Source organism: Macaca thibetana, chromosome 3 (genome assembly GCF_024542745.1).
Source record: "Macaca thibetana thibetana isolate TM-01 chromosome 3, ASM2454274v1, whole genome shotgun sequence".
Lineage (NCBI taxonomy): Eukaryota > Metazoa > Chordata > Mammalia > Primates > Cercopithecidae > Macaca > Macaca thibetana.
Window position 1 is genome coordinate 106,835 of NC_065580.1, and position 16,196 is coordinate 123,030.

Consider the following 16,196-nt stretch of genomic DNA (forward strand, 5'->3'; position numbering starts at 1 on the left):
CTGTTTATTCTCATCCGTTGGTCTATATGTCTATAACTTTGCTGATATCACACTGTCATGATTACTATAAATCTTTCAACTGATTCTTTATTCTTATTTTTCAAAATTGTTTTGACTGTTCTAGTTCTTCTTACTTTCCATATAAATTTAGAATCAGATTATTAAGTTTTACCCAAAAAATCCTGCTGGGATTTTCTTTGTAATTCCATTGACTCTGTAGTTTAGTTTGGAGAAAGATGACATTTTAACAATATCAAGTTTTCCAAACTTTGAGCATGGCATGTATCTCAATTTATTTAGGTCTTCTTTGATTTCTTTAATCAGTGTTTTGTAGGTTTCAGCACATAAATTTTGCAAGATTTTGTTGTATCTAAGTTTTTATGTTTTCTTATTGCTTCATGTTTAAAACTGAAACGTAATTTCATTTCCAAGTTTTAATTGCTAGTATTATAGAAATACAATTGATTTTTGTATATTGACCTTGTACTGTCTGACCTTGCTGAACACACTTACTAGTTTCAGGAGTATTTTTATTTATTCTTTGGAATTGCCTAAAGAGGCAGTCATGATCATACTACCTGAGCATAGAGATGGTTACTTTTTAAATCAGCTTTATTTTTCTAAAGCAGTTTTAGGCTCACAGCAAAGTTAAGCAGGAGTACAGGGAGTTCAGTTTCCATAACCCCCTTCCCCCACACATGCACAGCCTCTTGCATTATCGGTGTCCACCATCAGAGTGGTACCTTTGCTACAACCAATGAACTTACACTAACACATCATTGTCACCCAAAGGCCACAGTTTACATTAGTGTTCACTCTAGTTGTTTATTCTATGGGTCTGGTTAATGTATAATGATACACATCCTCTATTACAGTATCATACAGAGTCATTTCACTGCCCTAAACATCTCAGGTACCCTGCCTATCCATCCCTCCTTCTCCTCACTCAGTGGCAGCCACTGACCTTGGTACTGTCTTCATAGCTGCCTTTTTCAGAATGTCATCTCGAATGTCATTAGAATCAACAGTATGTGGCCTTTTCAGCTTGGTTTCTTTCACTTAGTAATATGCATTGAAGGTTCCTCCATGTCCTTTCATGGCTTGATAACTTGTTTCTTTTTAGCACTGAGTAGTGTTCCACTGTCTGGATGCACCATCATTTATGTATCCATTCACTTACTGAAGGACATCTTGGTCGCCTCCAAGCTTTCGTAATTATTAGTAAAGCTGCAGTAAACATCTGTGTGCAGATTTTTGTGTGTTTTCAACTCATTTGGGAAAATTAAAAGGAGCATGATTGCTGGATCATATGGTGAGAGTATGTTTAGTTTTGTAGGAAACCACCAAGCTGTCTTCCGCAGTGACTGTGCCACTTGGCATTCCCATCAGCAATGATGAGAGTTCCTGTTGCTCCATGTCGTTGCCAGCATTTGGTGTTGTCAATATTCTGGATTTGGATCATTCTAATCGGTGTGTAGCAATACTTTGTGGTTGTTTTAATTTGCTATTCCCTAATGACATATGGTGTTGAGCATCTTTTCATATATTTATTTGACATGTGTATATCTTCTTTAGTAAGGAATTTGTTCTGGTCTTTTACCCAGTGTTTAATCAGTGTGTTAATTATAGAGATAGTTTTATTTCTCCAATTCCAAAATGTGTCTGTTTTTGTCCCCCACTCCTCCCCACCCCCCGCACACACTTTTTATATTGAACTGGCTAGGATTTCTAGTATGATGATATAATGTTGATTTTGAGTTGGAGAGGTGAGAGTGAATATCCTTTACTTGTTCTTCAACTTAGGGTGGAAGCACTTAGCCATTCAGTGTTAACTATAGTGTTGCAGGTGTTTGTAGATGCCCCTTGTTTTGTTGAGGAAGTTTCCTTCTAGCCCTACTTTGCTGTGAGATTTTTCTTCTTATTTTAAATTATGAATGGATATTGAATTTTGTCAAATGCTCTATCTGTATCTATAGGAATTCATGTGGTTTTTCTTCTTTAGTCTATTTATATAGAGAATAACTTTGATTGATTTTTGAATGTTGAATCAGTCTTGCATTCCCAGGATAAACCACCCTTGGGTATGATGTATTGTCCATCTTATATGTTGCTGGATTTGATTTGCTAGTATTTTTGACAATTTTTATGTCTGCATTAAAGAGGAATATTGAACCATGTTTTGTTTTTTTTTTTCACTTTGGAATATCTTTGACTACTTGTTATCAATGTAATGCTGGTCTCAAAATGAGTTGGAAAATGTTTCAGTCTCCTCCACTTTTGTGGAAGAGTTTTGTAGAATTGTATTATGTCTTCTTTAAATGTTTGATGGAATTCAGTAGTGAAGCCATTTGAGCACAGAATTTTCTTTATTGGAAAGTTTTTAACTTTGAATTCAATTTCATTTATAGATTTGGGATTTCAGATTACTTCTTTTAAAGTGTCTTTCAAATAATTTCCCCTTTCGTCTACATTTTCTAACTTGTGGAAATAAAGTTGTAGACTGCATTCCCTTTTTTTTCCCCTGTAATGACTGTAGAGGTCTTTGGTAATGTGGTTGAGGACCCTCTTCCAATACTGATAATTTGTGTCATTGAGTCATTTTCCTCCTCTTTGTCTCCCTTCTCTCTCCCTTCTCTCTCTCTCTCTCACTCTCTCCTTTCTCTCTCTCTCTCTCCCTTCTCTCTCTCTCTCTCCCCCTCTCTCCTCCTTTCTCCCCCCCGCCATCAGTGTGGCTAGAAGTTTTTCACTTTTATTAATCTTTTAATGGATCAACATTTGCTTTTATTGATTTTTCTCTATTGTTTTCTGTTTATATTTATAATTTCTTTCCTTCTGCTCATTTAATATAGTCTCCTTTTCTAGTTTGCTATATGAAAATGTTGGGTTATTGATTTAAGACCTTTCTTCTGCTATAAATGGGCATTTAATGACCATTGTTTCCCTCTAAGCACTGCTTCAGCTGCATCCAATGATTTTGGATTTGTTTCCTTTAACATTCAGCTCAAATTTTTCTTCTGCTTCTTATTTGACCGATGGGTCATTTTATGAATCATTTAACTTACAACCATTTGAGAATTTTCCAGAAATATTTCTGTTTCAGGAAACATACTTCATATGAATTCAATTTTTTGAAATTTATAACAGTTTGTTTTTGTCTCTCTTGGGTATGTTGTATGTGCTCTTGAGAAGAATATGTACTCTGATATTCTCAGACAGAGTTGTGTAAATGTCGGTTGGGCCAGCTTTGTTGATTGTGTTGTTCAGGTCTTCTGCATCCTGATTTATTTTCTGTTTATTTGTTCTGTTGATTACTGAGACAGAACATTTAGTCTCCAACTAGAATTTTTCATGTAACTATTTTCTCCTTCAATTCTATCAGTTTTTGTTCATTTTCATATATTTTGAAGGCTTGTTAAGTACATACATTTAAATTGTTATACCTTCTTGTTGAATTAACACGCTGATTATTATTTCTCCCTCGTATCTGTTTGAAATCTATTTATATTGGTACAGAAACTGTAGTTTTCTTTTGATTAGTGTGTGCATGTCATATTTTTTCTGTCCTTTTACTTGTAACATACATATCTATCTCTCTATATTTAAAGTGGGTTTCTTATAAACAGCACTTAGTTGAGCCTTGCTTTTTTGTCTAATCTAAACATCATCGTCTTTTAATTGGCTTGTTTAGGCCGTTTCCTTTTAATGTAATTATTGATATGGTTGGGTTAAAATCTATCATCTGACTCATTGTTTTCTATTTGTTTTGCCCTTTGTTTACTCCGTTTTTCATTTCCATTTTGGTTTCAATTTTACTGTTTTGTTTTGTGCTTATCCCTATCAGTGCTCTACAAGTTTCTCAGATCTGTTGTTTATTTCATTATTTTTGAAAAATTCTCATCCATTATCCCTTCAAACACTTCCTATGCCCTGTTCACTCTGTCTTCTTCTAGGATTCAAATCCCAAGTATTTCAGCCTGTTGGTGCTGTGCTGCATTATTCTGTTTCCATTCTTCATAAGCCGTGTCTTTCAGTGTGACTTGACTGACTTGTTAGGGTGTTAGGGTGCAGAGACTGTGTTGGGTCTGCTAATGAGCCATCTAATGACCCTTCATCTCTGTTACTATTTTAAATTTCTATCTTTTCTTTTTGATTCTTTACTATATTTTTTATCTGTGTTTAAAATTTACCCTTTTCCTAGTGCTTTAAATATACTAATGCTATTTTTAGAAATTCTTACCCAACAGTAAAACACCTGGGTCATATCTGGATCTAATTCTGTGCTTTGTTTCCTGTCATATTTTCTTGCTTTTCTCATCTCATACTTTTTGTTGGAAACCTGGACCACATGTGTGGGACACAGAAGCTAAGGCGTGTGGTGTTTATGCCTCAGGATGGATGGGCCTCTTGTGAGGCCTCTGTGCGGGGCTTGGATGCATTGGGGTCTTAGTTGAGACGGGTTTGTTTTCAGTTTTGTTTCTGTTGTTGCTATGCAGCCCTTATGCCTGATGGACTTCAGTCTTGCTAGTGCTTCCTTGGGCTTAGTGTGGCAACTGGTTGCCTGAGGGCTTTCCCTCTGAGCCTGACCCTCAGGCCCGGGTCTGTGCACTCCCTCCCCACAGTGGTAGTTGGAAGTTGCCTTTGATCCAGCGCTGGGTGGCCTGGTGGCTGTAGCTGGGCTGTCTGCTCTGCTCTCCCTCCTCACTCAGCCTCACACTCAGGCAGGCCTGAGGCTCTTTCAGTAATCCCACCCATGGCAACTGAACCCTTGGAACTGCGTGTGAGTCAGGTTCCTGCCTGTCTCCCTGCCGCAGGGGATCTGTAGGAGTCAGGACTCTGCTTGCTTTCCTTTCCTCCATGGCCTCTTTTCCCCCCTTTTTCCCCCAGCTGCAATAGCTCTTCCCTGCACCCTGAGGTCCTTGGGGTTAGCTTCACTTTGCAGTGGTTCTGGAGTCTTACCCCACTCATAACAATCTCAGCATTCAACCAAATATGCAAGTGTTCCCCACTCTAGGTACCTGAGGTGCTCTTCTCTCTTTGTTCAGCTCACTCCTTTCTGGACCACCAATCCTGGCAGCCTCAGTCTCCCACGTCTGATTTGTGTCTCTGGAGTTCAGTGAGACACTGGGCTCTGTGGGAGCCACTGTCTCTGCCCTGAGTCTGGAAGGCTGCCTCTGGGTAGGGGAGGATCTCAGGGTCACTGCCCTTGCTAGCCTCTCGTAGGTGTTTCAGTTCAGCACACCACTCGCTCCATACATTTTGTTCAGTTTTCTAGCTGTTGATGGCAGAAGGGCATTACCACAGCAGTTAATCTTTCAAGAGTGAAGACAGAAGAAACAGATGCATGTTCTCTTTATATATAAAAGTAAATAGTTGAAAAACAAAAATCTGCAAATCTAACCTTAGTCTGCCTTCCTGAAAACACTTCCAGACTCCCCAGAGTCCAAGTTGCTAGAGGAGCATGGGAGCCTCTACACTGCCAGAAGCTCCTGTTCTAAGCTTTGGTGGTGCAACCGCGCCCCCACCCTTCATGCCAGGTGCGACTCACTCATGCCATCCAAGTTCCTCAGTGACCTGGACCACCTTCTCTCTCCTTAGCCTTGCCAATTCCCACTCACTCCTTGGGTTTCCTCCAAGAAGTCTTCCCTGACTCCTCCTGGTCCTGCAGCTTCTGGGTTGGTCAGGGGCCCCTCTCCGGTGGTCTGATACTGTCCTCTGCATGTCCTTTCACTGCACTTGATAAGTTGTGAAACCTGTCTGATTATGTAGCTGCCCTCCTCACTAGCCTGTGTTCTTTGAGTATAGATCTGTGGTTTGTTAATCTTTAGATGCAAAATGCCTAGTATAGTATCTAGTTGTATTAGTTAGGGCAGTGCCACATAATGTAACAAATACCCCCAAACACAGGAAGCTTAACACAATGAAACTTTATTTTTATCTCGATTAACAGACAGTTGAGTGTGTTCCTGGTCATCAGAAGAATGGAGTCTTTTCCATGCCATTCTGCAGTCCAGGGACCCAGACTGACGAGGACTCCTCTACCTTCAGCTCCCAGTTTCCAGCGTCGCCCAAGAGGCCACATGCAGCCTTTAGGATAGAAAGTGGAGCCCTCTGCAAGGAGGTTTTCATGGCACAGGCCTGGGAGAAGCATAGACCACTCTGCAGTATTCCATTCCCAAGAACCGGTGCACATGTCGGAAGTGAGGTGAAAGGCAGTTGAGAAATGTGTAGGGCTCAGTGTCCCAGGGGGCAGCCACCTCCGCAGGACAGGCGTGGGAGGGGGAGTGCGTCGTGGCACCAGCTGGGTTCTCCTCTCCACCATACGGCACAGAGTGGGCACTCAGTGCATTGCTTCATGAATGAAGCCCATTTCATTTCAGCGTTGTGACTCTGGGCGAGTTTCTTAAATATTTTCACATGCTGAAGCAACTGCAATTCTGGGGTCATTTGTGGAATACTATAATGTATTTAACGATGTAATTTTTCACTAAAATTATGTTATAATCATAATCAGTTTTTTATTTTTAATTTTATTTTTTTCTGAAAAACTGATTCAAGTTTAATACATTAAAATCGTGTAATACTTTTATATTGCATTTGCCATTTCTGAACAATACAAAGTAGAGGCAAATAGTGACACTTCATGAAAATGTTGATTCCCCATTCCTTTCCCTAAGACCTAGCCCTCCCTCAAATATTCCCTCCCACCCCTTACAGAACTCTATCCATAATAAAACACTTAGATACATCATATATAGTAAATCATGAAAAAACAGCAATAATTGTTTCTTTTCTTCTTGTATAAAAGAACATGGCAACAAAGACAGGCAGCCAGAAGCTGACTGGGGGTGTCTGATATAGACAGTTATTTGGGGTATGGGCTAACCTACTATCAAGGTGGGGTGGGATGGAGAAGGGATAGAACAGGAATTCAACAATCTGTCTGATACCAGGCCCCCTTCCTCCCCTAACAAGAGTGGAAGGATCAGATGGGAACTCTTGTAGAGGGGAAGAGAGGGCACATGCAGCTCCCATTTCCAACTTCCCTGCATGAAGACAGGGGGTAGGACATATGGCACAGCAATGACTTCACTGAGGCAAGAATCTGCTGTTTCCTCATGAGTTTAAGAAAATATCTGTGGCAGGGCGTGGTGGCTCATGCCTGTAATTCCAGCACTTTGGGAGGCCAAGGCAGGCGGATCACAAGGTCAGGAGTTTGAGACCAGCCTAGCTAACATAGTGAAACCCCATCTCTACTAAAAATAGAAAAAATTAGCTGGGCATGGTGGCAGGCACCTGTAATCCCAGCTACTTGGGAGGCTGAGGCAGAAGAATCACTTGAATCCAGGAGGTGGAGGTTGCAGTGAGCCAAGATCACACCACTGGACTCCAGCCCAGGCGACACTGTGAGACTCTGTTTCAAAAATAAAATAAAATAAAATAAAATAAAATAAAATATTGGCTAACCTCATAGATACAGACTGCCTGTTAAACAGAGGTGTCTCCACCTTAGCTCCACAAGCAGGAGAGCACTGTTGGAAAAGACAGGAAGAGCAAAGAAATCGCCTCTGGAGAATGATCTAAAATTCATTTGATAAGTCTTCATATTTACAAAAACAACCAGAATATGTTTCAAATTGCAATAATAATCATCACAGCCTGGCAGTGAGTAGGACTCTGCCTAGGAAGGGCTATGATCTCCCAGCCCATGGCTGCCCCATGTTTTAACAAAGGAGTAAAGATTATCCCATGTCCCACTCTCTCCATTCCTTCAGCCTTAAGAAATTCATCAAGAAAGGAAGAGTTTAAAGAGGAGCTGTCCTGGCAGAGCAATCACCACACTTCTCTTCACAAACACCATCTCTCTTCGGAGGGAATCCTATGACTAGGCATCTCGTCAACACTTTTGGAGTTTTGATCTGAAACTGACTTGAAATTGTGTGCTGTGCGCTTTTTCCTTTATTCAGGATAAAAAGAAGAAGAAGAAAGTTGGGAGGTGGTTAAACACCCTTATCCCCTCAAAGCCTTTACAGAGATTACAGGGATCTTCTTCCAGGGATCAGAGAGAAAGAACTGAGGTGGGGATAATGTGCTAGCAAGTCTGTCCTGAGGAAATTATGAGTCCAGCTCCTGGTGAAAGACAAGTGGAAAGAAAACTGCCAACTTCAGCCATCCCATTTCCAGCATGAAGAATGGGGGTCTTCATGCAAGTTTCAATTGTGAAAGCCAAGATTAGCCCATTGAAAATCCATCCACCCAATTCTGGAGTGCAGGGGTTGCTGCGGTCCTCAACTGTCTAAGGCACTAATGCCCATTCATGAGGAAGGGGAAGGAGATGAGGTTCTTCTTCAGGAAGAAGATGGAGAGCTCCCCCCGTTTCCATTACATTCCTTTTTGATGGCCAAGTAGAAGAAAACTCAGCATTGCTGGGGCAAGGACTGACATCTTGGGATCACAGAGATGGCAGAATCTTGTTTCAGGTCTTCTGAGGCTTTGTGCTCAATGGGTGAACTCTTACTCTGCAATGTCAAGTTTTTCCAAGGTTGTACTTGTAGTTAAAATTTGCAAAGTCTCTCCAACTACAGGTGAGAAACTGGGGTCAGGAATAGGTGTGCCCTCACTGATTTCCGCCAGTGGTGGAGTCTGAGGTAAAACATTAGGACAACCAAGGTGAACACCTGGCTCCTCTTCCGCCTTTGTTGTGGCTTGTGCCTTGTGTTCCCCTGAGACCGATGGCTGGTAAGTAATGCAGGGGTTGTCACTGGAGCTTGCTCACCCAGAGAAAAATGAGCCAGACTGAAACTTTTTGGAAGGAGGAGGCTTCAAGGGGATCTTCTTCCTTTTTTGAGACAGGGTCTAACTCTGTTGCCCAGGCTGGAGTGCAGTGGCACAATCTTGGCTCACTGCAACCTCCGCCTCCCAGGCTCAAGTGATTCTCCTGCCTGAGCCTACCAAGTAGCTGAGATTACAGGCATGCACCACTACCACCCAGCTAATTTCTGTGTTTTTAGTAGAGATGGGGTTTCACCATGTTGGCCAAGCTGGTCTCAAACTCCTGACCTCAGGTGATCCATCTGCCTTGGCCTCCCAAAGTCCTGGGATTACAGGCATGAACCACCACGCCTGGCCGGGATCTTCTTAAATGCTGTGTTGCACATGAAGCACTGGAACCGTTCAGTGTAGAAGCCTGGGCGACGCACTGAGACAGTGTCCCCATCACGTACCAGGGCTTTCCAAGAGTGCTCCAGCTTCTTAACAAACCTGTAAGACTGTAGAATGTCAGTGATGCCAATACAAAGCAGGATCCTTTCCCCTCTATTCTCCTGGGCAGGGATGCCACCCGTATAGTCATCGGTCTCCATGGGGCTGCCCCATCAAGCCTCTCCCTGGATGGATTCCATGGCTGTGGAATACAGAGCCTTCTGGGGGGCTGGTCTTCAAGTGTCAATGGAGCATTGTGCTTCACTGCTTCAGGGCTTTCGTGCATGATCTATGTTGTGGATTGACATCAAGAGGCTATAGTTCATTATCTCGAAGTCACGCTGCAGGGTCTTACAGAAAGCATTGTACATGTCAGCCTCCAAAAAAAAAAAAAAGGACCATCAGGATGTTTTGTAAGAAGTCTAGGTTTTTAAATGTGGGAAGAGGCTTCTCTCACTCTTTCTGGGAAGCCTGCTTTTTGTAGGTTGAACCCTTGAAGTAAAATTTGATACGCATTTTGACCAGTCTTAGTAAGAGATTCTTCATCACCACAATCTGAATGTTCTTGCCACCTGCCTGCACACAGCACAGTCCATAGAATTTAGGCAGAAAAGTCCAAGGGTTCTGGTTGAGGTGGATGTGGTATCCTGGAAGCAGCTTCTGCAGAAACTCCACCTCTTTATGTTGAACTGTTTTAATAATGAATTCATCGTGGCTGGACACATAACAGGGAACCATCAGCTCCAGAGCTACTGAGTTCAATCAGTGGCTCACTGCAGAGGGAGTACAAGCCATCATCAGGGCGGACACCAAATAGCTCCTGAAAGTAGCGGAAGGCAACAGGTGCATAGGTCTTGAAAGGAAAGTCACTGCTGTGATGAGCAGGAGTCAGGTCACTCCCTTCACTGGGGAAGAAGAGACTCTCCACCATGCAGAAATCTTGCATGAGGACATCACACTGGGGTGTGGGACCCAGGCTCCCCACAGTGAGTAATGCCCAATCCCATGGCACATTTCAAGGCTGATGCGGTTGTCTTTCTACAGGTTGTCTCTCCTGAGGAATCAACACCTCAATGGCCTATTTTCTTGATGGGCATGCCTGAGACATAAGGCACCTCAGACGCAATGAGTCTCTTGATTCCAGATGCTGAGGACGAGGTACAGGAAGCGACCCCAGGATCAAAGGATGAAAAACCGACCACAGAGGAAGCCCTGAAGAGGCCGACGCCATCTTGGCAGCCCCTCCCCTCGGCCGCCTGGCCTCTTCCGATCCGGCTTTTCCTCTGCTCCAGCGGAATCTTCCTTCCCCAAGCCCCTTCACAGAACCCGCGACTGCGCCACCTCCCGGCCCGGCGGACCCCCCGCAGACGCGTGGAGCCGGCTCTGGACCAGCTCAGGGCCGCCCCATTCGCCTGGCCTGGGGAGAACTCCTGCCTCAAGTCCAGCCGCGAGTTTACCCGCTCCCCACAGGGGGCACTTTCCGCTTTCACAAAAGACTAAGCTCCCGGGAACAAGCCACACCTGGAAAACAAACGGGGCATGAAAAGCCCCAGCGGAGCGAACGCCCCGCTCCATCCTCCTGGACGGCCTGTTTATGCCCAACCCGGTCGCTCCACTCCGGTGGCCCAGAAAAATCCGAGCACTGCTGTAATAGATTTTATTATGAAATTACAATCATGAGCCTACATAGCCACTAAAAAGCAATCAAATCAAACATAATTAGTCAATCTAATTAATTTAAATTAATGTTTATTCACTCATTCACTGTTCATCTGCTCACACTTGCTCACACACTGGTAATAGCAAGCGCCAAAGGCTTAAGAAAAAATAGTGAGAGAAAAATAAAATTGAGATGCAATATGCAAATCCCTTGCTGACTATGTGTTCAAAGAGACAATCACTGCTCAGAGTCGCCGATGTTCTGGGCAGAGAGCCGATGTTCCCTAGGACCACAGCTGAAAAATCACTCGTTTTGTGGAAAGTTGGGTCCTAGGAATTGGGGTACGAGACTGGACATTTTTAAAGGGGAGAAAAATAGAAAGTACTCAGCACAGCCAGTGATATTTGAGGAGCACAGGCATGAGCGAGGTGCCTCGGGACAAGACCATGAGCCGAGGGCGCTCCTGGAGACTCAGTGCTGCTGAGGTTCTGGTCAAGTGCACAGATCCTCACCTCTAGCTCTGCCTGAGCCTCTGTCCTGAGCCTCCGTCTTCAGTCAGTAACTGCCTGCTGGCCGTTTCCACCTGCATATCCGGTCATGATTCAAACACTAAAGCTCATCCAGAAGCAGCGCACCCTCCGAACACCCCATTTCAGGAAACAGTGCTACAACCTTCCGTCCTGTTGGTCAGGCTGTTCCCATCCCTTCCCTGATTACCCATGCGCAGACACCTCACTCTGACAACTCTTCTTAGTTAATAACTCTAGTCAGTCTCTTTCATTCCCATTCTTTCAGTCATCAATGTAGTCTTTGTCCTCTAATCCCGCCACTCAAACGTGTGTGACAGGATCTCCTGCTTGGGTCTTCCCTCTAATCAATTCTATATGCTCCCATCATAGTCGCAGAATGCACAGTAACAAATTGAAGATACTGAGATACCTGCTTCACTGCATATAATTCATTGTTTCCCAAAATTTTAAATCTATGGGTCCTCCCTTCTTTTTTTGGTGGACACTTACTACTAACTCAATGAACAAGTGTTTTACAGAACACCCTATAGGGAATGTTTTCATAGCACAAAGTCCACACCCTTTTGTTTGACATTGAAGGTTTTCTGCAAACCTCCTGTATCTCCTGCTCCAATGTTATATCTCATTATTCCCTTTTACTTATGTTCCTTGAATGTGCTATGTATAGCCTCCACGTGTGTTTCTGTGTCCTCCATGACCAAGGAATATCATCTCTATGTTTCTGGGGTTACTTAATGCTCTGTCTTAACTCAAAGGCCTGGTCCTCTTCACTTCATCCTTAACAGGACCCCTGGCAGCTCAATCACCCAGGAAATGTCTTTCTGCTGATTCATGTGTCACTCAATGTCGGGGCCACTCATGGCACTTTGGGGAACTTCTACTGGTAGAGATTATTTTGTCTCATCAGGGGCTGGTAGCTCTTCCTCAGTAACTCAGCCTAACGTCTGCTCTTGCTGGGGCTGCAGACATCTCAAAGATTCTATCATATCTTCCATCTGTCCCACTGTGCAATCTGCCCCTCTTCTGTGGAGGCCCTTGGCAGGCCCACCGTGTTCTAGCTCAGCTCCTATTTGTACCCTACCCAGGATATGGAATATTTCTGGTTTCTTTCATAGCATGCCACACAGGAGCTGTGGAAGCTTAAGACTAATGATTTTCTTTCTTTGCCCAATCACTATCTTTATTCTGTTAGAATAACACATATTGGCTGGGAAATGAAGGATATTCCCAGAATTCTTTTTTTTTTTTTTTTTTCTTTAGAGACAAAGTTTCACTCTGTTGCCCAGGATGGAGTGTGATGGTACAATCATAGCTTACTGCAGCCTCAAACTCCTGGCTCAAGTGATCCTCCTGCCTCAGCCTCCTGCGCAGCTCAGACTACAGGCATGCACTTTTTTTTTTTTTCTTTTTGGTAGAGACAGGGTCTTGTATGTTGCCCAGGTTGGTCTCTAACTCCTGGGCTCAAGCAATCCTCCCACCTCAGCCTCCCAAAGCACTGGAATTACAGGCCTGAGCCACTGCACCTGGCCTATTCCCAGAATTCTAAATGGGGATGGGGCACGCATCCCTATGCATCCAGCATCATCCTTAGGCTGCCCAACAGCCTCCCTGGGCTCTGTCATTTCAGTCTGGACAGTAAACGGCAGTGGAAGCCAAGACACATTGCTCTGATGTCTCATTTCTCCTCCTTCCCAGTCTCCAGGCCAAAGGGCTCTCTTTTCTTCCCCTACCTGCAGGAGGCACTTTCTCTGCCTTTTCTCTTCAACATGGATTTGCCCCCCTCTCCTCCATGATTTCAAGAAGACAGAAGGACAACTGGAGGACATGCTCTTCACAGAGGCAAAGAATTTTTTTAAAGCTATCAGTTTAATATTTTCAAAATATCAATGTATAACACATATGGCTGTGTTTTATAAATTATAAAGCTGGTAAAAATAGAAGGAGTATAAATATTGTTAGTAATTACTTGAAGAAATTGAAAATGAGGAGAAAAATGTTAAAGACAGTCTTGCCTTTTGTCCAAGTCAGCCACGGCTGTGCTCTGGGCCCAGCGAGGACAGCAGAGGATCCGACTCCATCCTCCAATCACTGCAAAGATCCTACGAGGGTGGCGGCTGAGGACCAGGGTTGGCAATCCTGCAAGTTCACTGCCAGCTGGGGAGAGGATACTTCTCTCCGTCGTGATTGCTGTTTATGAACTTCCCGCCCCAGGTCTAGGGTCTGCCAGGGATTGGCTGCATGTTTCAGTTCTGAGAGGTCCACACTGAAGAGTCACAATGAGCCTCTCTGTCCCTTGTTTATCACAAAAACCAAGTGTTTCCCCCTGTCATGGGTGCGTCCATCTGAGCCTGACCCACCCTCAGCACCCCATCTCACTACAGAAGCCAGAAATTCTAATGCCCAAGCAAAACAGAGATTTGGGCCAAAATATGCTCTAAAGTCAAGGCTCAAGTTTCTGAAGAAGTAGATTTATGTTACTAAAATTAGCATCTTTCCAAATTAGATCATAATCTGTAAAGCATTAACTATCACAGCCTGAGCCTGAATTTAGGTTCCTTGGTGAGAGGTGGTCAGCCCTTCTCAAAAACAGACTGAAGTTTTGTAGGTGATGGGGCTTTGGGTGGGCAAATCCTGATGTTGACCTTCCTCTCATAATGCACTCCTACAAAAGAAGACTCAGAAAGGTCTCAAGCACAGTCTTAATCAGCATTCAAGTGCAGCGGCCACCTGACAGTTTAGTCATCCTTTAATTAATGACCTCAACGTGCACTGTGTTTGAGTGGGTGCCAGGCGGTGCCCTAGGAATGCAAAGGTGAGTGAGACAGAGCCTCTTCTCCGGAACACTCACCTCTGATCCTAAACAGAGACTTGCAATTCCAAGAGTTAAGTGCTCTTATAGAGGGAAGCACAGGGCAATTTCCTGGACTCTGCTCCCACAGCTTTTATATAAACCACTGAAGACCGAAACCCATGTCGAGCTCCACTTCCACAGAAACAAACCATCTCATTGACTTTATCCATCTCAGTCCAATACAAATCCAGGAGTACAAGAAGTTCAGCTAACATGGAGCACTGTCTTTATTTGGTGTTGTATCTGAGTTAACATTCTATGTTTGGAACACTTGGACACATTTTAGAAATTTTTGTTAGTCAAACAAATTATATTTAGGGACTGAATTCCAAGGCTGGTGACTCCCCCAATGCTGAGTCCACCTGAGGAATCATTAGAACTGCCCCTTTCTCCAGGGAGCCCATGAAAACTTCCTCGGGGTCACAGATTCTCTTACCAGGGCCTCTAGCACAATTCTAAAAGCTCAGCAGCCGCTCTTGCTGTTCAGAAGCCTGAGTTACCTCAGAAATGGGCAGGTTGAGAAGCGACTCACAGGCGTGTCTCTGTCACAGCCCAGGATGTGGGATGGAAGTCCATTGCAAACCCTGGGCCTGCAACGCCCTTAGGTGGGGATGGGGATTCCAGGCCTCCTTGGAGGGCGACCAGCACAGCCGCATTAATGTGACATCTTGAAGCTGGAGGAGAGAAGGAGAAGACTACTCCCAGCATGATGAGCCTGGGCCTCTTTCAGCGCTGGCTGGCATCAGAGGGATTCCTCCGGGTGTCTTCCTCAGGGCTACCCACGGCTGATCGGGAGCAGGGAGCTCTGCGCTAACCTCTGTCCTCTCAAAACACCTGAGGAATTGACTCCTTTCCTGTCTGCTCCCATAGTGACTAAACCAATTTAAAGAAATTAAGAGGGAGCCTGGGAGCCCCATAGAAAGCAGCAAACAGCCCCTCGCTCTAGGCCAGGCCTGCTCTGAACCTCCTGCAGGCATTTGTGTGTCTTCAAAGCCCTCTAATAGTCAATCCATCATATGCTTAACATAAACTGTTATTCTGTACTGTGTATAGTATACAGATATAAAATCCTAAATCATATTAAACCACAAGTCATTAGCAGATGCCTGTGCAGCTGTCTCACACACACACATTGAGTGTCTTCACAGCAGACACTTCCAGGATGGGTGCCACTTCCCTCCTGGCTTCTACCCTTCCCAGGGCACCCGTTTCTCAAGTCACAGCCCAGCCCTTGCCTGGCTGTCCTCAGAACGTCCTGCCCTGTTGCCCTAAGGCAGGCAGAAATCCCATCTTCTCCTTCTGAAGCTGGAGGAAAGAAAGCACATGCAAATTCTAAAACATTCCAAGTCCTAACTCTTTACAAGTCTTGCAGAAATTTTTATACCTGACTCATTCTTGTAATCTCATGACTTATCTGGAATTGGAAATGAACTGCAGCTAAGTGTGAGGGGTTAGGAACAGGAATCGGAGGCTCCTGTAGAGATGAAATGAGGGGACAGGGGCGCCATTTGCAGGTGATGGGAGGAAGCTCAGCCAGGAAGAGGTCAGAGGTAACTGAAATCAGGCATTCCAGCGGGGAAGCAGAGACTCGGAGGCACGAAGCCTTGGGAGTTCTCAGTACAGGTAGCAGAGGTCAACCATTGACTTGGGGAGGACCCAACCTCCTGGCAGGGCCCCACTAACTGGATAGAGGTGAAGACTCAGTCCAGGAGTAAAGCTGCCAGCACCAGTGAGGTCTGAGCTGGTCAAGATTACTTGGCTCACCTCTGAGTCAACTAAGGTAAACTCTTGAGTTCTTCAAGTTCTCCAACTCTCAGCCTCCTTCCCAGGTCTCAGAGCAGAACCCAGACTGAAGGTGAACTCAAGGACTGCCAGCTGTGTGCAAAGTGTGGCCTTCAGATCAGGAAATGGGGCTGGTCATGACAGTTTTATGATGTTTTGCTTGCTGCAAGAATTC

The 16,196-nt window shown here is 44.4% G+C and overlaps 1 pseudogene; it reads right to left on the bottom strand.

Annotated features, from left to right (window-relative positions):
* Positions 1-8,496: 8,496 nt before the first annotated feature.
* Positions 8,497-10,429, bottom strand: LOC126949895 (phosphatidylinositol 4-phosphate 5-kinase type-1 alpha-like; annotated as a pseudogene).
* Between the last annotated feature and the right edge of the window lie 5,767 nt (positions 10,430-16,196).